The 25,890-nt window shown below is 39.8% G+C and overlaps 1 protein-coding gene across 2 annotated transcripts in view; it reads right to left on the bottom strand.

Moving 5' to 3' along the window:
• The window catches only part of efl1 (elongation factor like GTPase 1), a 214,291-nt gene that overhangs the window by 3,240 nt on the left and 185,161 nt on the right, over window positions 1-25,890 (bottom strand). The gene's annotated exons all lie outside the window — the stretch shown is intronic.

Below are 25,890 nucleotides of genomic sequence, written 5' to 3'. Positions count from 1 at the left end.
CATTCCTGGCAGCACATACCAGGCACCCACCACCACTCTGGATAAAACCTGACCCACACATCTCCTTTGAACTTTCCCCTTCTCACTTTAAATGCATGCCCCCTAGTATTAGTCATTTCGACCCTGGGAAAAAGATACTGGCTGACCACCCTATCTATGCCTCTCATAATTTTATAAACTTCTATCAGGTCTCCCCTCAGCTTCCACCACTCCAGAGAAAACAACCTGAGTTTGTCCAACCTCTCCTTATAGCACATGCTGTCTAATCCAGGCAGCATCCTGGCAAACCTCTTTTGCACCCTGTTTATAGCCTCCACATCCCTCCTGTAATGTGGTAACCAGAATTGAATGCAATACTCCAGATGTGGCCCAACCAGAAGCAGGAGACTATGCAGCAAGACTGTGCCATTATTTGGGTTTGGAAGGCTAAAGAACGAGTTACCACTACATCGAGCTAGTACCCAGCAAATACCAATAAAAGACTCACCTATTCCTTCTGACACTTAAAAGCATAATCATTCCCCACTAGCAGCATCTTTGGGATGACCATTAGTAAGAATATCTCTGTGACTCCAAAAGCATGTCAGAGATTGCAGTTGCCACACTGTGAGACTGAACCACTGAAGCTATTCCAGCATCTGCAAACCTCATCAGGATAATAGGAGAGCCTCTCTGTAGCTCCAAAAACACTGAAGAATGCATCAGGACTGAGAGTGTAGAGGGGAGATAGTCAGTATAAGGAGATGGGAAGGAGGGGTGAGGCAGGGGCAGGCAGGTGACAGGTGGAATCAGATGACATGGAGGATGATGGGCAGATGGAGCCAGGTGGGGGATGGCGTGAAGTTGGGAGACAGGAGCTGGTGGGCGAGTGTAAAAAAGGGGTTCGATGGAGCTTGGTGGGAGGTGGGCGGAGGGGAGGAGGAGATAGAGACAGAGGCTGGAAGGTGATGTGGAGACAAAGGCTACAGATGTTGCAATCTGATAAGTAAGGAAGGTGATAAGTGAAACAAGATAAGAAAGGAATGATGAGCAGATGGAACCAGATGGGGGAGGAGATGAGAGACCCAGTATGTTAAGTGTGTGGGTGATAGGCAGATGGAACCAGGTGGGGGAGGTGAATGACACTGGGTGATGTGAGGCTGGGGATGGGGCAGTCGGGTGGATCGGGAGAGAGAAAGGAGCACAGGTTAAATGATATTGGAAAATTCATTGTTCATACCATTGGGCTGTAGACTACCCAGGAGGAATATTCAGTGTTGTTCTTCCAGTTTGCGTTTGGTCTCACTCTGGCAATGGAAAAGGCCCAGGATACTCAGGTTGGTGTGGGAGCGGGACGGGAAGTTGGAGTGCCATGCAGCTGGGAGCTCAAGATGGCCACTGCAGGCAGAGTACAGGTGTCCTGCAAAACAGTTGCCCAGTCTGTGCTTGGTCTTGCTAACGTAAAGGAGCCCACATCAAAAGCAGCGAATGTAGTAGACGAGGTTGGAGGAGGTGCAAGTGAATCTTTGCCTCACCCGGAAGGGCTGTTTAGACCCCTGGATGGTGGTGAGGGAGGAGGTGCAGGGACAAGTGTTGCACCTCCTACGAATGCAGGGTGAAGTGCCGGAGAAGGGGAGGGGTGGGTGGGCAGGGGTGCATGAACCAGGGAGGCACGGAGAGAATAGTCCCTGTGGAAAGGAAAAAGGGGTGTGGAGGGGAAGGTGTGACTGGTGGTGGGATCCCGTTGCAGCTGGCAGAAATGACAAAGGATGATCTGCTGGATGTGGAGGCTAGTGGGTGAAAGGTGAGGACAACGGGAACTCTATTTCTGTTGTCTTGGGGAGAGGGGGTGAGAGCAGAAGTGCGGGAAGTACAGGAAATGTGACTGAGGTCACTTCTACATTATATTGCATCTGTTCGCTTGAGAGCAAAGTCATAAATTTCTCAGTACAAGCACTGCAATGGGTCAGGAAGTTGGCTTCTCACCAACCTGAACGGCTAATTCAGAGATGAGATCGAGGTTGACTGTCCTTTGATATGCATCATCCATGAGTGAAAATTCAAATTCCCAATGTGACACCATTCCTTTTTGATGGTCATCTCAGTTCTCCCTTTGATAGAATTATTGAAATCAGAAACAAGCATATCAACGTGTTAAATACTTCTATGTGTTTAAGCTACACCTAACCCATCCAATTGTTGACTACCCATCACACGCATTCCCTCTATGCTTGTAACCTGCATAACTTTGCCTGCCTTCACAGAGCCACAATCATTCCCAAAGGCAGGGCATCAGCTGGCCGAGTAATCTGATGGAGGCTGGAATACTGGAGCTCCATGACACCCTCAAAGCCCCAGTCTCTGTGGAATCCAGACTGGCGATGACAATAGTCTGAGCTTGGCTGGTAGCACGTAAAAGCTCCACTGTGAGCTTTTACCTGTCCTCTGGCAGAAGGCAATCTGCCTTCAGGTGGTATACCACGGTTGGCCCTACAACTGTGTACAAGCATCTGGATACTTCTGTGTTGGAAAGAATAGTACTTGTAACCAGATGATTGACCAATGAGAACAATCCACTGTTGCTTACTTTAAACTTCTATATATATTAAGATAAACATGGAGAAACTGTTTATACAAGGAAAGTCTAAAACTTGGAGCCATATGTATCGAAAAGGTCATCAGTAAATTCAAAACAAAACTCAAAAGAATTATTTTCACTGAGGCAATTAAAATGTTTAGTACAGATGCATTTAAGGAGAATCCTTTTAAATGAAAGAGAAAGGACTTGATGGACATGGATAAACGTAGTCAAATGAGAGGAGTCATGGGTGTACAGAAACACTGACATGGAGCAGCGCGGCCAAATGATTCCTTTTAATCTGCAAATTTTCAAGTAATTTCTAAATAGTAATCAGGTTATCCTCTGATTTACTTATTCCTGTTGAAAAAGTCCCAACTTTTTAGTCTCACTGCTAAACTCACTTGGTAATAGCAAAATAGAGATTCCTAACACAGATTCATTATACTGTATATGCCAGAGTCTACTTGGAGTTTTGGTGTCTCTCAGTCGCCTCTTTTTTTATTTTGACCGTGTGGAAGGGGAATGGGGTAAACACTGCATTAACTGGGCTTTGTAAAGTTAAATATAAGCTGCTTTGTTCAGTAAATCCTTTGACAGAAGTAGTCCTTCTGTCAAAGGAAAAAGTACGACCACTGACAGGAAATCTCAGGAATTACTCCCATAGAACATAAAGCTAGGAGATGACTGTGACAAGATTATTTTTTAATTTTTTTTTATTAACTTTAGCCTTCAAGCCACTCAGTTGGAATGCCACTTAGGATTTATGTTGCAAATACCATGACCCAACATTCACGCAGCAGTCAATAATCATAATTACTGTACCAGCACAGGCAAGTCCTCGCACCTGGTTCGGGATCTAAGCTAGTGAGATGTCTAATTTAGAGAACACAGATGGTAGTGAAACTAACAGCAAGATTCGCTACAAAACAAAACCCTTTTCTGCACGGAGAATTCAGGGCAGTGCCGGAGGGGCATATGTCACCACACATCTGCTTCTGTTTAGCAGTACAGAATTTGTGAAGGAATAGCAAGATAAAAAAAAATGCATTTATCCTGCCAGCCAGGGGCTCTGCTCTCTAAGATGGATTATTTCCATGTGATAGTTCAGCTGCCGTTTTTGCCTCTCCTAGTCCCTCTCCTCTCTTCCTGAAGGCGTCTGGAGCCCTCAGTGGCTGTGTTTACTTGGCTCATTCTTAACAAAAATGAGGGTTTAGGGCTCTGGTTAGATATTCAATCATGTTAGTCATCATACCCCAGCTCAATCCTGTCCATAGCAAGGATCATGAAAGTACAGTTGTTAACAAGGCTGAAAGGACAGTGGTCAATAGCAGGAACCTAGTTGATTCCATCCATGCACTCCACTAATGCGTAGCTCAGTTACTGATAGTCAGTAATATTCCTTCTTGGTAGTGGTAGCATGGGCCAGGAACCAGATGAGGACTTTCTTTCCCTTTGTGGTTCAATGTAACAATGAGAAGTGGGTTTAACAAAGTTTATTATTTCAGTAAGAATTTTCTTCACATGTATTTACTGAAAAGATGCAAACAAATCCAAATTATTATAACATTACACAGCTTCAATAGTTCCTTTGTTACTGAAGATATATGCTATTTAAGTTTACTTCATTCACTTAATGACAAAGTATCACTCTCCATTTTAAGCATACTTGCAATAATGCGTGATGACCCACAGTTTAGAAAATCTGTTACCATTTTATGTTTGTTTCTATCTTTTAGGCCATTCTTGTCAAACATCCCCAACACCATTTTCATTTTCTCCATTATTTAGATAAAATATTGTAGCATGAACAAGATAATGGAGAGAATTCTTTTAAGCTTACTGTAACTCTGGCAAAATAACTGCTTAATTTGTTTTAGAATATAGCTGTTGAACAGATATATATTGCATCTCAGAATCAGAATCAAGTTTATTATCGCTGACTTGTATGATGTGAAATTTGTTGACCAGCAATATTCCCTGCCTACAAACTTTGTTGCCATACTTTCAGGACATATTTACGACAGCTCTTTCAAAATTGATGTTTCTATATTATAAAGGCTGCTCCCAATGCAACCCAAAAGCTGGGAATCAGAAATAAAAGCTAGATGTTGGCAACACTCAACCGGTCAGGCAGCATCTGCAAAAAGAGCAATGGAATTGATTCCATTTCTCTCTCCTCAGTTGTGCCTTGACCCATTGCATACTTGCAACATTTTCTATTTTTAGTTGTTACCTGGATAAACATTGCACTACATTACACTGCTTTGCTAGTGGATCAGTTGTGATAGCTTTTCACTTTTGCCACTCTAAGTGAGGTGCTGCCTTAAGGTGGTGGCACTTATCATCAAAGATCCCCACAATCCAGGTCATGCTCGCTTCTTGCTGCTACCTTAGGGCACCCTACCTCAGCAATGGAACACTACAGACCACCTCTTGCACTACCATGGACTTGTTTCTGATTGTGTTTTTTTGCACTAATTTCTTGTTTTGCAGTCTTTTTCTTCACTGTCTTGTATAACTTATGTATAATTTATGTCTGAATATACGTGCCTGTGATGCTGCTGCAAGCAAGTTTTTCATTGTACCTATACTTCACTGTACTTGTGCCCATGATAATAAATTCGACGTGACAATATCACAATGTCCTGCAGATAACTTAAATCAGCTCACTTGTCAAGCTGCCATGGGATTTGCTGTTTAACTATAAATGTTTTCACAACAAAAAGGACAAAGTACGACTTGAAACCCAAGCTCTCAGTCTCCCTCACCTAAATGTTTGCAATACATAGTAATATTTATTTTTATAAGAGTTAAATTATGCTAGCTCTTTGGATATTCGATTCCACAAATTAAAATTGATGAATTCAAATTATTTGAGAATTCAAAGTTTTTAAGCACCAAATTTCTACTTCATGTTGGTGATTTCAAATGATTGGATAATTTCACATCTTCAGCAAAAATCTGTCTGAATTATCAAAGACTGTAGTTGATTTTCCTGTCTTCAATCAACCCAAAACGTCTGTTGGTGTGGGGCAGGAAACACATTTAAGCCGGATTGGTTCAGGACCGGCTTACTTGCCTGAGAGAAAACGAGTGACCAGCTGAGGATATGACAATCTGACAGCTTCATGGTTATTCTTATTGGTGCTGACTTTTTATTTTTTGATTTCTAAGCTAAATATCAAAGGTTCAAATCATGAGATTCAAATATTAGTCCATGCCTCTCAATCTCTATGCTGCTAACATACCAACTATGCCAACTAACAAAAGGATTTAACTGAGTGAATCGGAAACTAGTTTCCATCAGTTCTAATACAAAAAATGAGGTGTCATCAATTTAAAAATTGTCATCCAATTTGAAGTTGGATTGGGAGTACTACAACTATTAATAGAGCAAAAAAACTCCTATTTTTGAATGCAAATATCTAGAAAGGTACAAATATCCATGTCTAAAATGATGAGCCAGTGGGTAACATTACAAGTACCTTGGCATATATCTGAAGTGTTGCCAGCTCATAATAAAGATAGGCATTGATTTACAATCTTTACTTAGTGATGCGCTGAAATAACTTAAAGTGGACAATTCTTTCTTAGTAGCTTGAAGCCTGGGGACTTCTATTGTAATGGTGGCACCAGGTGTTTATATAAGGTACAAGAGGCTGCAGATGCTGGAATCTGGAGCAACACATATGGAGGGAAATAGACAGTTGCTGTTTTGGTCGAGACCCTCCATGGGGACTGAAAGATAGAGGGAAATTGCCAGCATAAAAATCCACCTCTGCCTTTTTATACTGGCCATCTCCTCTCTATCTTTCTGATCCACTGAGTTCCTTTTGTGTGTTTATTTGGGACAATAGCTTCATTCCTGAACAAATCCCAGTGCCTCACAGGTCTATGTTGTCTATGAAGTGGCAAATTCAGGCTGGACTTGGTTTCACTCCAGTCGTGAGCTATGTGGACTTCTCTCAGAATTTTGATTGCAGGGTCTGTAAACGTGGGTGGTTGAGCATTGAATGGGTGGTGATTTCAGTGTTCCAGTTTGTGTTCCCAGAGAAATGAAATACGAGTAGCCAGTCCTGGATAGTACATTATATTCTGTGGTTTCATACTAGTGTTTGTATGGATAATAAATACCTGCATTAACCATGAATTACGTGCTTTTGTTTTATACAGAACTAAGTCTGTAACAGTGTCACTATGGTATATCCAGAGTTATACCATAGCGACACTGTCACAGACTTAATGCTGTATAATATGCTCAAATGAGCACAGCTTTTTGTTTTAGCTTTCTGCATAATTTTTCTTAAATAGGTTTAAGGTTTCAGCTGCTGTCTAACATTACACCAAGGTGTTTTCGGTAGTGCTCAAATTAATTGCAAAAGCCAACATAATGATAAAACTACCTTGGAATCACTTGAAGATAAAAAGACTGTTGTATTGTTTCAGAGCAATGCCAGGTACTTTAAGTATACTGCCATTATACTTAGCACTGTAGGAGAACATTTTTGTCTACTACAATTGTGCAGGCCCTTGCTGAGACCACACCTGGAGTATTGTGCATGATTTTGGTTTCCTTACCCAAAAAAAAAGTGTATTTGTAGTGAAGATTCACCATACAAGTCACTGAAATGACAGGTCTGTCAATTAAGAGAATGAACAGGCTAGGCCTCTAATCTTTAGAGGAAGAGAGATGAGACAATCAAAATTCTTAAAGGACTTGACAAGTAGATATGGGAAGGATGTTACTGTAGCTGAATAGTCTAGAACTGGTCTCAAAATAAGGGGTCCATCATTTAGGACTTAAATGAGGAGAAATTTCTTCACTTAAAGGGTAGCTACCTTTGAGAGCTGTGGCAGCTCAATCATTGATTTCGATCAAAATATAGATTGATAGATCTGTGGATATTACCGGAATTGAGGGATATGAGGATAGGGCAGGAAGTGAGGTAGAAGATGATTTTATTGAGCGTTGGAGCTCTAGGGACCAAGTGGCCGAGTTCTGCTCCTATTTCTTATGTCAAATGCTTTGTTACTTGACATGGGTAAAGTGGAGTCCACTGCATCTTTGAAGGGAAATTTAATAAATTATTTAAGCAGAGACAGACTGAAGGGGACAATGCAAGGTGGAGAGATTAGTTTTGAATTGTTATTTAACCAAGATGGCACAAAAGATGGACTGAATAGCCTCCCATGTGCTACAAAATTCTGCACTGCAAGAACAGCTGCAGTCCAAAAAATATTTCTTCAAACTGAAATCAAAAAATTGCAGATGCTGGAAATCGGAAATAAAACAAAAAAATTCTGGAAATATTCAGCAGATTGGGCAGTGTTTGTGGAGAGGGAATTGACGTTAATGTTTCAGGTCAATGAGCTTCACCAGAACTATCACATTGATCAGTAAAACAACTCTGCATTTGCTAAGTTTAGCAGAGTTAAGTACCGTTGACATACTTTTACCCCAGATTTAGGAACAAGCTAATATGCAGCCATTTCTCCATTACTTGGGACACAAATCTTAGCATATATTCCAGGCCTACTGCATTTCAATGAAAGTGTATTAACTACAAGAATTTTGGTTGAACTATATTCATAAGAAATGCTACTTATTACCACTTTAGTAACAAAAGTAAATCCAGGAGATTTCAGCAGCTCCAGCACTGTATGAAAAGAAACAGAGAGGATAACATTTCAGGTTCCTCCTCTGAAAGATCTGCTCTGCATTTTCAGCATTTTGTCTTTTGTTAAAGTAGTTACAGCTTCTTTTGCCTCAAGGACGTCTTTAAATCACAGTTCCAAGAGATGGGACTAGCTACGCTGTTGAGCCAGAATATGAAGCTGAGCAAGGTTAGTAATTCTGTAAAACCCTAGCTGCTCTCAAATTCCTTTTTCCAACACTGACCTCAGTGGAAATTGCAGAACCTACTTTACGGAACATATGGACATCATTGCCTGGGTTCTTATTACACCGTAAACTATTTTTTGTGATGGAGTTTTTAAAGGCAAACTCATTATACAAGAGATTGAATTACATGAAGTATAATGTCACATCTTTCCTTAACATTCATTACTGGCTGAGAATTTGTGGATTACTTCAATTCAAGATTGCGGGAAAGCACCGAGTATGTGACAAGAAACTAATGTGAAATACTTGTGCTCTCTTCATTTGTAGGAAAACAAACATTCAGAAATTATACTGTAGGACACCAGCACTAAAATACAAAAAATGCCTTTCAAAATTGCCTTCTCAACTCTTTTGACAAGTATTTCTACAATAACATGCAAAATGGAAACTCTTATAAAAGTATTAAAACGTTTATGCGTTAGTGTCCTTGGTTGGCTTCCACTCTACAATTCTGGAACTGGAAACAAGTGTTTCATCATTAATGGTTGTACATGACTTGAAAGACATTGAAGAAAAGTAGAGCTTCTAGATCACGTTAACTGTCTTGAGCTAATCTGTTGATCCGTGTGTTGTTAGAATAAATTTGTTATTATAAACGATACAGTGCCCTTTTCTGGTTCTAATACTGTTATTGTGATATGTTTCTGAAAGAAATGTAAACTCAAATCTCTAATCGCTTGGTGGGAAAACTACTTTGTTATTCAAGGTTGGTCTACAGTAAGCAGATAGATGCCAAGTTTGGGATTTGCTGGGTTAATCAGCCACAGCTGAGGTTGTGGGTTGAAATCTTCTTCTGGAGACTTGAGGACAAAAATCTAGGCTGACACTCCAAAGCAGTATTGAGGCAGCGCTGCATTGTTGGAGGTGCTTCTTTCAGAAAAGGTATTAAACAAAGGAACTGTTTGCTTTCTCAAGTGGATTTAAAGATCCCATGGCATTACTTTGAAGAACAGCAAGACAGTTAGAATGGATTCTTGGTTAATTCTGTTCTTTGATCAATGTTACTAAAATCCGATAATTTGGTCATTATCATACTGCTGCAACATGGGTTCAAGTTCTGTGCAAACTGGCTGTCAAGAATCCTACAAAACACCAACAGTACACTTCCAAAGTACTTCATTGACTGGTAAGCCTGAGATGGTGAATTACAAATTGCAAGACTTTTCATTTTCTCCTTTATGTGGCACTCTCTTCTCTTTCTCTGCAATTAAAGGTCACATATTCTTCTGAGCCACCTTACACTTTAAGATATGTTTATTAGTCACATGTACATCGAAACACACAGTGAAATGCACCTTTTTGCATTCTGGGGGCAGCCCGCAAGTGTAGCCACACTTCCGCCGCCAACATAGCACGCCCACAACTTTCTAACCCGTACGTCTTTGGAAGGTGGAAGGAAACCGGAGCACCCAGAGAAAACCCACGCAGACACAGGGAGAATGTACAAACTCCTTATAGACAGTGGCTGGAACTGAACCCGGGTTGCTGGCGCTGTAAAGCATTACGCTAACCGCTACACCACCGTGCCTGCCCTCTTCTGTCCTCTACAACCTTTCATATATTTGATATTATATTTTCTCCCTTTCTTATTTTTTTTTACACTGTCCTTCCACTCCAATGCCATGCCAAGATTAAGAAAGAAACCAGGAGTACACAGTGAAGAAGGTGCTGGCAGTGAAATGGGGCAGGGCAGAACAAATGGAATGGGCAACACAGTGGTGCAGCTGGTAGAGCTGCTGTCTTACAGCTCCAGCAAACTGGGTTCAATCCTGACCTCAGGTGCCACCTGTGAGAAGTCTGCATGTTCTCCCTGTGATTACACGCATGTCTCTGGGTGCTCAGGTTTTCTCCCACATTCCAAAAGTTAATTGGCTTCTGCTAAAAAAAATGCCCTTGGTGTGTAGGTGAGTTTAAGAATCTAGGGGGAGCTAATGGGGATGTGAAGTGAAGAAACAATATGGGATTAGAGTAGCATTACGGTAATAGGTGCTTGATGGTTGGCACAGACTCAGTGCGCTGAAGGACCTCTTCCCATGTTGTATGACTATGACTTCCATGGGGTGATGGAAAATGAGTATAAACAATAACTGTGGAAGAAAGGAAAGTGTGAGTATAAACTAGGGAAGGACCTGGAGTAATAACTGAAAGCGAGAGAATGTCAGATAAACAGGGATAGAGGACCACATCAGTATTGGTTGGGTGGTGGGGTGTGGACATAGTCAGGATCAGGTTCAAATGCTCCATCGCAATGAGGCCTGAAAAAATCCAATTAATTCAAAAATTTTTCTGCCAGTCACAGGTTACCTGCAGCAACTGGGGGAAAAAAGATTGAATAATGGAAGAAAATTAATTATTTCCTATAGTGCTAACAAAGAATAATGTTCAATATATCTAAATAAATAATCTTTGTAAAATTAAAAATGAAATCTTTCATTGCAGATTTTAATCTGCTGGAAAGTGGAACATATAAATAAATTACCAAGTTTCTAGAAAGCCATGTCTTCAACAGTCATAACCCTCTTCAGCTTTTCATGCTCTCACATGCTTTTTCCTCCTAGTTCACGTTGATTAACATTGGATGTGTACACAGCTTAAACACCAGCCTCAGTTCCCTTTGCAGTTTCAATGCAACCACGGAGCCAGAAGGGTGTGGAGATCCAAGCCCCAGTCTATTGATTTGAGCATTTAACCTATGTTGATACTTCAGTACATACCTGAGGGTGCTGTTCAGTTCTTTGGATTGGACATTAAACTGAGGCCCTGCTTGCCCCCTCAGATAGAAGCAGAAGATTCTACACTATTCAAAGAACACCAGGAGAGTTCTCTTGATTTTCTGGTATACATTTACTCCTCAACCAACATGACTAAAACAGTACGGCAACATTTCAATTCCAATTTTCCAACCCATGTTCCATTTGACTGTAGAATGACTGAATTTGCCCTATAGTGAAAATAGAAGGGCTTTACAACAAAACAGATGCTCAAATATTCTGATCCATCCACTTAATGGAAACCATGTGTTAAGTTTTATAGCAGATCAAAGTTGGAGCTTCCCTCTTTGTAATACCTACAGAGTTCCACATGAGGATTTTCAAAATATATCTATATATAATAAATAAAACATCATACCATTCTCTGAACTTCTAAGCAGTTTTTACATATGCAGCCTGAATGATTTCAGCTCCAGTTCTCATTACGAATGACTTTGCCACAAGAATAACATGCATGTTTTCATGCATATAATAGAATCTCAGCAGAAGTACTCCATAAAATCGTATCCAATTTCAGGGAGTGATGATTGCTCTAAATCTAATACTATGAATAAATACTATTCTAGCAATCATGTCATCAACGTGAAAATTGATTCAATACCCACACAAACATGCGCATACAAATGTGGAAACATAAATGTACACCCAAAAACGTCTAAAAAAATGAAAAATTGCTAATTCTTGAAATCTGCAAAACTGAAAATGGTGCAAATACACAACAGGTTAATCAACATCTTGAAAAAGAAAAAGATTTGACGATCAAGTACATATAAAGTGTATGAAAGGTATACACCAGAAACACTGTAATGTAACCTTTACCTTTATTTGTGCTAATTGACCTGTTGTACATTTCCAGCATTTTGTGTGTGCATGCATACAAAAATACACATATGTAGGTGTATGTATACATTTACATGTGGATACATACAGTAGGAATTGTGTATCTTAACAACACCAAACAAAATAATGTTAAAATAACTTACCTTGCCAAAAGTTTATTTAAGTTTACTTAAACATACTGCTCTGGATGCATGAATCCTTCTAAGTAATTGGCAGAAAGATTGCTAACTTTGCATGGCCTTCAGAAAATCACTTTTTCCAAGTTTGATTTACAGTAGGAGTGGTTTGAGGGATATTTTCCATTTAGGATCACAGGAATATAGGAAATGTTAAAGGAAGAAAAGACCAAGATCCACACAGTTTGTCTTCTGCCATCCTCTTGACTAATCAATCTCCAACAATTCATCAACAACTTACTTAGAGCTTCCAGTGGTAGAATGCTTAGGAAACCAAAGGTCCAAATTCATCTGTTCCTCCAGAGGAAGATACACTCACTCCATTCCACATTTCAGACTACTCACATTCCTCAAAATTATGCTGCTTATGGTAACTCATACATGCTCACCATTCAATAAATGGTTAAACACGATGTACAAGCTCACTACATTTTAAAGTGAAAAGGAAGAATTACACTTGTATAATCCCTTTCATGTGCATAACACCATGTTCCAAGGCACCCTACAGGAACTGAGATTCACCTGAAGAGTGGTCACTCTTGTAATGTAGGAAACACAGCAGACAAGTTTCACACAGTAAACTCCCAGAAATGAAAGTAAATGGATAGCTCAGTGGTGTGGATTGTGGGATAAATCTGGAAACTGGGGATAACTCCCTTATTTTTCCTTGAGAAAGAGATATGTGAAACTCAAGTCAGTTTGATAAGGTAATTGGGTCTTTGATTTAATATTTAATCTAAAACACATAGTCTCTCTGCCACCCTGGAGTATCAGCCTCCATTTTTATGCTCATGTGTCTTGAGTGCAACATGAACCCACAAACCTCTGATTCAGAGATGAAGGTACCAGCAACTGAACCACAGCTGATACCGAGTTTGGGTTGTGAATCAAACATGGAACATAAGAACACAAGAAAAAAAGGAGCAGGACCAGGCCATTTGATCCTTCAAGTCTGTCCTGCCATTCAATATGATTGTGGCAGATCTGCCTAAGCCTCAACCCCTCCTTTGTGCCATTCCCCCATTACCTTCAATTCCTAATCTTCAAAAAAAAATTATCTACCTCTTTAATTACATCCAGAGGCTCTTGTGGTGGTTGGGAATTTGGTCAGGAAATGCTTAATATATTGATGGATGATCCTTTAGGGTTAATATTTCAACATCTCAGTAATACTGCAAACAACTTTATTTTACACAAGACTTTGACTAATTTATGAAAATGACAGCCTCTTCAGCATTGAAGCTCAATTTGAAATCAATCCAAATCAACATTTTGACTACTTCCAGTCTCTTCATCCAACCCCCATCCATCAAACAAAAAAAATAGTGGGGTAAAAACTGAATCATGTGCCTGCTTTAAAATAAAATTGTGTATCCATTGTTGCCTGAAAAATATCCAGACACAAACTGGGCCGGGCTTATTTCTCTTGGTTCTTCTGGCTACAAAGTAATTCCAATGGCCACTGCTGGCCCCTCTTCTGCCATTCCCCACAAAGTACCAACCTCCCAACGCTACTTAACACCCACCTCCTAATCTCCTATCCCCTCCCAGATTCCTGTCTGTTACTGGTATGGCAAACAATATGTGGTTCCATTAGATGAATTACCTCTGGAAGAACAACGGATACCAACAGTTTGCCTTAAATTAATGATGAGATCTTAATCCATTTCTTGCACCTTATTTTCCCTGGAATTTCTGCCACGCAATTTCTGCCTCACTGACTCATTTAAATGACATCATATCTGTCAGTAAAGCACTCGCTCAGTACTGCACTAGAATGTCGGCATCCAATTTTATACTCATCTCTGAAGCTGGACTTGAACTAACAAACTGATAGGTGAGAGGAGTGGCTTAATTAACACTTCTGTTTCTGCTTAACTCCTATTAATTTCACATCTGTGACTTTGTTAAATCAGCATGCACCCATTTGCTTGTTTGCCAGGCCAGAGATTAACCAGTTATTAAAAGCAAAATTGTGTATATGCAGATCATTCAATAGATATCTTGGCCTCCAATTGCCTGAGACCAGTTTGGCAGCATTGACTGATCCTTGAGATTAAGAGGCTAAGGGTTTTGCTCATTACTTCCTGAAAAGGCATTCCAATACATTAAATCTCCCACTTACGGATGAAAGAAAATATTTTCAGCTTTCTTTAGAAACCCAATTATTAATACAGCTCTGGTTTTTCTATTTGTTTGTTTTAAATCTATTCATGAATGGATGTGGATGTTGGCATCTACTGTCCATCCTTAATTGCCCCTGGCAGCCAAGAATCAAACCCATTGGTGCATCAGCAGTCATATAATGGGTAAGGACAAATTTCCTTCCCTGAATAATATTAATGAACCCCTCCATTTTTACTGCAGTCCAGTATTTTTGTGCTTTTTACAAACATTTGTTTCTTTTTAATTCCAGATTTATTTAATTACACACATTTAAAATTCCCCAGCTGCCATGGTGGGATTCAAACTCAAATCTCTGGATCAATGGCCCAGAACTCTGGTTGCTAGTCTAGTAACTTAATTGCTACATTGCCATATTTTCTAACATAATTGTTCTAAATAACTCTCCAACTTTAAACAAACATTTCATAAAAATGTAAAATCATATGGATGCTCGTAGTCTGAAACAAAAACAAAAGATACTCAGCTGTTGCAAATGGATGATCACTGACATGAAATGTTTTTCTATCTGCAGATGCTGATTAACCTGCTGAGTATACATGAACACACAAGATGGGAGCAAGAATAGGCCATCAGGCTCCACTATGCTGGCCACAATTCCTCTGTCAGTCCTCATAACCCTTAATTCCTTGATCTTTCAAATATTTATCTGTAATTACTTTAAATATTTCTAATGATTTGGCCTTCGCCACCTTCTGCAGCGAAGAATTCCAGAGATTCACCATCCTCAGAGAAATTTCTTCACACCTCAGTTTTAAGTGAACGGCCCTTTACCTTGTAACCATGTCGCCTTGTTCGTGACTCTCCCACTAGTGAAAACTTCTAAACATCTACCTGTCAAACGCCCAGAGGTTCTTAGATGCTTGAATCAGGTCACCCCTCATCCTTCCAAACTCCAAGGAATGGAGATCCAAACTGTTAAGCCTCTCTTGATACGACAATCCTCTCCAGCAAATTTTTTTTAAATCAAATGTTATTAAACCAATGCTCCATTTACCCTGTCAAGGGATTAAAAGATCCTATGGCATTATTTCAAAGAAAAGGGGCACTTTGTCTGTTACTGTGGCAAATAATTATTCCTCACTCAACTTTCAGAACAGCAGTGCTGAAATGAATTAGGGGATAATACAGAAAAAGACATGACAAGACAATGAAAAAAGTAAGGGATTATCTACTGAATTACGGTATTAGTGGAAATGAGAGGCTTTTTGAAAAATGTTAAGAATCTACTTACTATGGTACAAGCATGTCAAATCGTGTTGCATTTAATTGGTTTAGGGAACTTATATGGTATCAGTTGAATGTAATAATGAAAATTTGTCTTCATTCCCCAATGTAGGATCAGATACATTGATAACTGCTCAATTTATCAAAACAAGAAACAAATTTAAACAGTCAAAAGTAAAAACAAGTGCTGAAAACACATAGGGTCATTAATTACAAGAAAAGGGAAAAGACAGATGAACAGAAAATGCAGTTAGCTTTTGGCATGTCAGCCAGCAACCGTGGAATGAAGCGATGAACACATACAGGTTATTATGATGATGGGTCCACAACCAAACTGTTAACTTGTCCTTTCTTCCCAGAGATGCTGTTTAATCATTCCTTCCAGCATTTGTTTTTATTTCAGATGGCCAGCATTTCCATTTTATTTTAAAGCTCAAGTTATCTTTGAATCAATAGGAAGAATGGGTTGCTAAAGTACAATGTGTCAGGAAACAAATACCTGGACCAAATAAGAATAATTTTGATTTCAATTTGAAATTTCAAATGTAATTAAAAATCACATTGCTTTCATATAATTATTAACAATATGAATAGTGATATTATTAATAATGTTGAAGGAACATCAGGATACAGAACAGGCCATTTTGTCCCTCATGCTGTCCAGTATTAAATGAGATCACAGCTGTTCTGTATCCAAATCCCACCTAATTGACTCAGCTCCCTATACCTTAAAATCTATCAACTTAAGATTTATAATTATTAATTAAACAATTACCTATTTTTTGGGAGCAGACATTCAATATGATAAAATGCTTCCTCACTTTTCTTCTGAGTGGTTGCTTATGTGCCTTTGAGTTGGGTATCCACACCACTGGAAAGGGGTTCTCTCTGAATGCCCTGTCAATTACTTTCAAGATCCTAAAAAGCTCAATCACCTTTAAACTATTAATATTCCATGGAACATAAACCGAATATATGCAATCCCTTATTGTAATCCAACCCTTGGAGTTCTGGTAATACTTTAAATGAATCTGCACTGAACTCATTTAAAGATCAAAAACTCCTTTCTAAGGTGCAGTTCCCAGAACTCTACATACATCTCCAGATGTAGTCGAACCAGGGCTTTGAATTGATGCAGCAAAACTTCCTCCTGTATTCCATTAAATGAAAAGTTGTACAAACATCGGAAAGCCCCACTAATCAACATCTCCCTCAGCACTTCCTCCAGCAGTACAAGCAGTGTACAGCACATATACACAGCATATGGCTCCTTTTTCAAAGGTGTCAGTCTTCACTCAGCGATAGCATTCACTGAATCAGAAGATTGTGCCTTCAAAGCTTCACCAGATGTGCGCAGGTAATTTAGGATGAAATTGCCTGTGCAGCACTGAGAAAATGATGCAGTTGGAGGTGGAATCATTGAATTCTTCAGTTCATTAGGACTATGCTGGATGTTTTAATGAGGAATCAAGTTAGCCCAGCTTTCTCGATTTCTGTCCAAATCACTACATTTTTTTCTCAAGTACTAATTCAACCCCTTTAGAAAGATACGATTGAATCCATTTCTATCTTTTCAGCAGGTAATGTTTCTCAAATCCTAAGGCATTCACGTGAAGCATTATCTCATGTCACCTCTAGTTCTTTTGCCAATCACAGTACAATCTGGTGACTGATCTTTTAACAATTGGGAATAATTTATCTTATTTACCCTACCTAAGTATTTCATGATTTTAATACATCAATTAAATCTTCTCTTAGCCATCTTTATTTATTTATTTCTTTATCCATAGAATTATTACAATAAATCTTTTGCATATTCCAATCTCTTCATGTTTTCCTCGAAGTACGGTGCCCAGTTTTGGACATAATACTCCAGCTGGGCTTAATTGGTGGTTTTATATTGCTTCAGCATAACTTCCTGGCTTTTGTACTCTATGCCATTATTCATGAAACTTAGGGTCCCATATGTTTCATTAGCTGCTATTCCATGCTACTACCTTCAAAAGTTTGCGCAAGTATTCCCAGATCTGTGTATTTATGCACCCCACTAATGATTGTTCTATTTAACTTGCTTTTCTGTATTTAATACAATCTGCTTTGAGGATATCCATGTCCCCGAGAACTCTGGTACCATCTTCCACACTGTTCACAACACTTTCAAGTCAAAATTGTACCCGAAATCTAAGTACATGTGAATAATGTACAATAAACTCAGCCCTAACCTTAGGGAAAATGACTATATAGATTCCTTGAAAAAAAACTCTGTAAACAGTCTTCAGCATTTGTTTTCTAGGATTTAACCAATTTTACATCCATATTGTTACTACCCTCTTTTATCCCATGCGATTCATTTTTAATAATTAGCCTAAAAGGTGCTTATTTTTCAAATATCTTTTTAAAGTACACAAACACAACATCAATTCACTGCATTTATCTACCCTCCCTGTTACCGTGTCAAAGCAGGTAATCAAAATAGTAAAATATTATTTACACTTAAATCCATAGTGACATTTCTTTTCACTCTATACTTGTTCAAACTACAATATTCTGCCAGATTATTGTTTCCAATAGATTTCCTATCAGAAACATTAAATTGACTGGCCTATACTTATCAAGTTTATCTTTCCTTCTTGAACAGAGGTACAATATTTGCAGTCCCCTATCATCATCCTCGCATCTCTGGAGAAATGAAAATTGCACTCAGCAATTCTTCAAATTAGAGTCATAGAGTTATACAACACGGAAATCGACCCTTCAGCCCAACTTGTCCATGTTGAGCAAACTGTCTGCCTGAGTTAATCTTATTTGCCTGAATTTGGCCCATTATCCCTCTAAACCTTTCCTATCCATACACCTATCTAAATGCCTTTTAAATGTTGTAATTGTACCCATCCTACCACTTCCTCTGGCAGCTCGTTCCATATATTTACCACCTTCTGTGTTGAAAAAGTTGCCCCTTTTAAATTTTTCCTCTCTCACCTTAAACCTATGCCCTCTACTCTTAGATTCCGCTACCTGCAAAGAAGGACTGTGCCCATTCACTTCATCTATGCCCCTCATGATTTTATATTCCTCTATAAGGTCACTCCTCAGCCTCCTATGCTCTAGGGAAAAAGATCCCAGCCTATTCAGCCTCTCCTTATAACTCAAGCTTTCCAGTCCCAGCAACACCCTCATGAATCTTCTTTGCGCCCTTTCCAGATTAATGCTGTCCTTCCAAAAGCTCAGCAACCAGAACTGCATACAATACTCCGTGTGATCTCACCAACGACTTCTACAGTTGTAACATTACGTCCCAACTCCTGTACACAATGCCCTGACTGATGAATGTAAGTGTGCCAAACACCTTCTTCACCACCCTGTTTACCAATGTCTCCACTTTCAGGGCACTATACACCTGTGTCCCTAGGTCTCTTTGTTCTGCAACACTCTCCAGGCCCTACCATTTACTGTGAAAGCCTTGCTCTGGTTTAACTTACCAAAATGCAACACCTTGCACTTGTCTGAGTTAAATTCCATCTGCCATTCTTTGGTCCACTTCTCCGGTTGATCTAGGTCTCACTGATAATCTTAGATAACCCTCTTCACTGTCCACTATTCCACCAGTTCTGTGCCATCCGCAGGTTTACTAATCATGCCAACCACATTCTCATCCAAATTATTAACATGGATGACAAACAACAGTGGACCCGGCACCAATCCCTGCAGCACACCACTTACTACCCTTCTTCATAGGTCTCGTTTTGGATGAGATATTAAACTGGAGTTCTCAGGCGGACATAAAAGATTCCATGGAACTATCTGAAGAAGAGCATGGGAGTTCTCCAGGTGTCCTTGCAGACAATTATTCCTCAACCAACATTGCTGAAACAGATAATTTTGTGATTTATTTTTTACTGCCATTTCCTTCACTACAATGGAGACTTGACTGGTTACTTGACTGACTTCAAGGTTACTTGACTGGCTATAGCTAATTCTGGAATGTTCCCATTGATGAAAGGTTTGTTGCAAATCCAAATTCACTGTTTTTATAATTTGGAATTAGTTACTGTTTTCATTAGCTGACAGCTAGCACTATCACCAACATCTCATACACCAATTTTCATTACATCCCGGGCTGAGAAGACAATTTAAATTTAAACACCTAGGGGAAAATATGGTCATTTTGGAAAACATTGCATCTAAATTTCTTTTTGCCAATTTGGTACTTTCAGTAACTCAGCAAAGGGTTTATAGTGTAACCAAACAACATCACATTACATGTTGCTTCTTTGAAACAGGTCATTGAATGTAATATTTATACATTTCCCCATTTTACCTAACCTTCGAATATATTGTTTTGACTCCAGTCAACTCCAGGTACTTATTTAGTTTGTTCTCAAATTTAAAATGCCCAATTGATAGCAATTTGTCTTTTTAGGTGGTACAGAGCAAAGCTTTTCTTTACAACTTTGATAATTTGGATCCATCCATTTGGAGAGGTGTTTTGTCAGTGTTGGACAGCAGTCCAAGTTCATCATGGTTCATGAGTGACAATGCAATTGTACGTTTTGTGCTGAATAAATTAATGTTCCTCAATATCTTAGGAACTGCACTCAGAGACAAGTAAAGAGCATTCTTCATTGGCCTTGTAGTCTGGAGAACTTCACTTGCAAACCTGATCGTGCACTGCAGCTGGTAGAACAGATGAAGTAAGGACAGAAGTCCTTCAATGGCAAACATAACCTTCAATATCCTGTTGGAGTCATGGTAATCATGTATCTGATCCAGGTAACTTTCTGATCAACAGTCATCTCCAGGATACTGCTGGGAGGTGAATGGGGTTATGCTGATGAGAGTCAAGGAAAAATGATGAGCTGGTCATCTCCAGGCACTATTATGAAATGATATTAACTTGCAACTTATTTATTCCAAATCCAAAAAGTGGCAAGGCCTTGCTGCACTTGGGTAGAAAATGCCTCTGTTGGAGTCCTGAGCTTGTGTAGTGAGGTCCTCGTCAGAATTCCACTGATGTATTATGTTAGCACTTGCCATCTTCCTTTTCCTCTACCTCCTGCTACACAGTAGGCAAGCAATGTGCCATCATGAATGCAAGACTGTGCAGCATACAGAATTAGACAATTAAGCCTGAGGTACCCTCCGCAGAAGGACTGCAGGGTACCCCCAAGCTGTCCAGGGAATGGATTACATCTTGGGATGCACTGGCACTGCAAAAAGCTCCCTGGCTGCAGTTGTTATACTGCTCTCCAGCACTACCAGATACTCAAATGAAATAAGCAGCTTTGGTTAGAAGGAATGTACTTTGTTTCTAAAGAGCTCCCTGTCTGACTGAGTGGCTGAAATATGGTGGGAATGGAAGATTGCCCCAGGATAAGAATTGTGTGAGCTTTCCACCTGCATTTTGTTTATGTCAAAGATCTTTAATAACCTATGCCTTCAGAAACAGAAGTCTCTTTGGTGGATAAAATCTCTAAGTCAACATGAGCAGTCCAGAGTTCCACATGGATATCACTTGTAGAACCTTTGGGAAGCCTGTAATCTGGGGAAATGCATGGAACTACTGCCAGATACTCTCTACTCAAGGAGGAAAGAAATTACCTCCTCTGTGAACACAATATGGACATCAGCCATCAGTCTGAAATGATCCAGAGTTCAATGTTCAGGATGACAATGACTGTTCTAAGACAGGGTGGCCCTGGCACTGGTTGTGTTGCTGGAGCACTGCCTGCACAAGGTGGCAGTCCTCTGCCATTACTGCCTTTGAAAATCAACTTCCAGTGCATTGGTTCTCCAACAGATAGTGCTACTAATATTGTTCCAGATGGTGGGAGAAGTGTTGCTGCCGAAAGATGCTTGGGGCATAGATCCTCCTGCCAAGGGTTCTCCTCCTATTGCCTTGCCAATTAGCCTTTCCCTTCTGCTCCTGTTCATCACCACAACAGAAGTGTTGACCTCATTTTTGTTAAAAGGTTGCATGCTTGGCATCAGAAACACTCATGGACTCCTATACTGTTGCAGCACTTAACTGCATGGGCTGATTCCAACAAGCTTTGCTTCAACTGACAACCAACAATGAAATTGGTGATATTTCTAACCAGCATGGTGCAGAGTTCCTGCTGCCACCCTGACCTATTTTCTGTGCAAGAATATATATGAATCAATTTTCACAGAGGTGATGTCAACTGTAAGTTGCATGATAACAGACACATATTGTGGCATCTTTGCATGATGTGCACAGAAAGAATATTTCAACATGTGCAAAGCATGCCACACACTACCAATCATATTTTATGCTACAATTCTGTTGCTTTGCTCAAAAAATCTGTGCTATGTGAGTGGATTTTCTTTTGGTCCATGAATCAAGGTGAAACAGTCTGCTGTTCTTGTGACAGTATCTTTGTCCTGTTTATTTCACCTTATCACACATGCCAAGATGGTGTATAGCCATAAACAACAGAACACTAGGAAGAGGTTTATTAAGGATGCTGCAAGGCTGATGAGTTTGAATGTCATTTACTACATTGTGAATAGGGTATGATTTCAGGGAGGGAGATGCTTGGCCAATGATGCTTACAATGAGTAATAAGCAATCAGAAGCCTTGCAAGTTTAAAACAACAACATTGCTGGTAGTGATATTAATCCGGTTACCATTAAAAATTTTGCCCCTTAAAGATATTGCCCTTGGTATGACATCTGCTTTTTTTTTTAAGCAATTTATTACATTTTGAGATGTTTTCTTTGATTTTCAACATAAGTGATTCAATCCAATTTGTGTAAGAAAGCATTTCACTTTCAAGGCTCAGAATGTGGTAGAAAAATAAACTCTCTTGTAGAGTTATTAAGTACTGTGTTGCCACAATGAAATAATGCAACAGAATAGGAAATGGTTTAGGCTATTGGATACCGCAATCAAAGCATGTAACCGGATCTGAAATGGTTTTGAAAACGTGCCTCTTCTGAATTTTCACATCAATAAAACTGAACATCTGGAAAAAATCCCACTGCTGTACAGCTTGGATATGTAGTCAATGTAAAGCACATTGCCATTGCAAAGTTTGAATCTTATTTAGTATTACATTATAGCTCTATTCACTTCACTGATCTATTGAGTCTAGGACAGTTAAATTTTGTTTAAAAGGGAACATGTAACAAAATAGCAAAGCGAGCAGAACTGGAAGAATAAAATGTGCCTGACCCTGCACACTAAGTTAAATCCAGTAAGTACTGATTATTAATTCTTTCTTCCACATGGCAAAAGGATAAACCCAAAGTAGCACACTTTGCAGACACAAATAAAAATATATATTACCACTTCTTAAACTGTAAATTTTTAAACATGTTGTATTTTGTGCTCTGATGGTGGTTTCTATTTAAAAGTACATGTATTTAAACATTTGAGTATGGATTCAAATCAAATCCAGAGGTAAATGTTTCATCTCCCTCCTCTGGCTGTGAGGGTCCAGTGTGAAATGAGTGGGTGGTTTCGAAACATTTACTAGCTGAAGCCTCATACCAGAAAAGTGCCCATAGTCTGAAAGGAGCAGGCTACCTTGCTCAGATAGGAAGGGTTTGAAGAATCAGTACAGATGAATGAAGAAAGGCACATAGCAGTGATGTGCAGCAGCTGACCTGGCAGCACTTGATGTTGGCACTGGATGGGAAAGGTAAGCCACCCTCAGCAAACACCTTTGCCTAAATTTTGTCCAGTATAAAATTCTGATACAAAACTCCAGGCAAGGCTTTCTCCCCCACACAAAGAGTGGTAGGTGCCTGAAACATGCTGGCAGGGGAGGTGGCAGAAGCAGAAATTATGGCAATGTTTTAGAGGCATTTGGACAGACGGGGAATAGAGGGATACAGATCATGTGCAGGCAGATAGCATTAGTCAGGTTGGCAGCATAGTCAGCGCAGACATGGTGGGCCGAAGGGCCTGTTCCTGTGCTGCACTGTTCTATATAACAAGGCCTGGAAAAGGTTCAGGCATGGATTGATAAGTTGCAATTAACATTTGTGCCACATGGGTCCCTGGCAATGACCAAGATCAGCAAGAGACTTATCACCATGGCTTTCCCATTGCTGAGTCCCTTGATATTATAGCAGTCACCACCAACGATAAAAGCTGTGGTAACAAAAGCAGGTCAGAAGCTGGGTTTCTTGGAACAAGTGACTCACTTCTTAAGTCCTCAAAACCTTTTCACCATCTACGAGCCAGAAGTCAGGAGGGCGATAGAATACTCCCCACTTTCCAGCGTTTGTTTTTTTTTATTTCTTATTTGCTATGACACAGAAAGAAGCCATTCAGTCCTTGCTGGCTTCTAGCAAAGCAATTGTATCAATCCAATGTCTCCTCTCCCAGTAGCTACTTATTCTCTCCCTTAAGCCAACAACTTCTCTTTGATATTTTTGGCACTTACCCACACTGATAGCCAATTAACCTACCAGCACATCTTTGGGAAGCAGGAGGAAAACAGACCAAACCCCATGCAATCACGAAGAGAACTTGCAAACTCCACACTGTGAGCACCAGAATACTGGGTCCCTGGAACTGAGGCAGTAACATTAACTGCTGTGCCAACATGCCACCCACACAGTGCAACTCCAACGTAATCAAGAAGCTCAACAATATCTGGTACAAAGCAGCCCAGTTAAATGGCACTCCATTTCCCATCCTAATATTCATTGTCTCTGACACTGGTAGACCGTGGCTATAATGTATTGGTCCAAATCATCTGCAAAATAATTACAATTACTCATGAACGGCACCTGCCAAATTCAACTATGTTGAAGGCAGTCAATGTACTGGAACACAACCATCTGCATATTCCCCATGCTGCACATTATCCCGACTTGGAAATATTTCTCTGATCCAAGATCTAAAACCTGCAACATTATCCAAAAGCACAGCGTCCCTCATTAGGACTAGGACACATGGTTTCAGAATAAACGGTTGCCTATTTAAGACACAATGAGAAGTTTCTTCTTTTAGAGCATCATGAATCTTTGGAATTCTCTACACTGGAGACCTGTGAAGGCAGAGTCATTGAATACATTCAAGGCGTAGGGGGACAAACATTTGAACTAAAAGGGAGTCGAGGGCTGCAGGGACATTGTGGGTAAGTGGTACTGACACCAAGAGTGGCTTAGTCATTATCTTACTGAAAAGTGGAGCAGACTCGAGGGCTGATTAGCCCACTTCTGCTCTAGTTTCTTAAGCTTTATCATTCCACAAGATACACAGCCATTTAAGAAGCAGCCTATTATCACATTTTCAAGGGCAACTAGCAAAAGAAAATAAATGCTAGTTTTATCAACGTTATCCACATCCCATAAAAAAAGTGTCTTGCCCTCAGCCTCATGAGATGTGTTTGTTCTACATCAAATGTCTGAAGAAAATGGACCAAGAATAAGTTAGGACACGAACTGACAAGATTTGGGATGTACCATAGCATTTTGATGCTGGCATGATTAGAGGAAGAGGTCTGAGGCCTATCCCGTGCTCTATCTGATTTTTGCAGACAAGTACAAAGAGGAAACAACTAATGCTGTGGAAATCTTTTCAGCAATTGTGCACTATTCATATATTTGATGTAAATTAGGGATACAGCATCTATTATGCAGAGCATCTCAGAAGAACTTAATTTGCAATTAGCACTCAGGGAAAGTTGCTGAAAGTTAAAATGTTACTCCATTTCATTCTGGTAAACTTCCTCTGCATTTTCTCCAAGGCCTTGACCTTGGAGAAGGGAAATACCTAGAGTTGGACACAATACTGCAGCTGTGATCCAAACAGAGATGGGTGCAGAGAGTTATAAAAAAACTATTTTCCTTTTCTTAACCTCTCCAAGACAATTATATGGTTTCAGGCAGAGTGGGGAAGTGCACGAGTGACAGGCTGGATGAAGCAGTGTGTCTTTTATGGCAACAATGGTTCAGCTGCGATAGAAGAATGGTGGCAAGGTTAGGTGTGCTGGGCAGGTAAATAAAATGCAGTTGGATTTGTGAGGAGACGACAGGTGACTGACTCAGTGGGCTTTTAAAGGATGCCATTATTGGGAGGAGGAGAAGCTGTACATTTGTTTAAGAACAAGACAAACTTAGGACGGCAGCAGCAGAGTGGGAAGATTACAAGGTAGAAACTCATCGCGGGTGGTACTTTGGAACAGGTAGTGTCAGACTAGACCATCATACACACTACAGGCGATGGAATTAAATATCTGGTGCTGTATTTG

The sequence above is a fragment of the Pristis pectinata genome, chromosome 28, assembly GCF_009764475.1.
Source record: "Pristis pectinata isolate sPriPec2 chromosome 28, sPriPec2.1.pri, whole genome shotgun sequence".
NCBI lineage: Eukaryota > Metazoa > Chordata > Chondrichthyes > Rhinopristiformes > Pristidae > Pristis > Pristis pectinata.
Note: the sequence above shows the minus strand (reverse complement) of the source record. Positions and strands in the feature narration are given on the sequence as shown.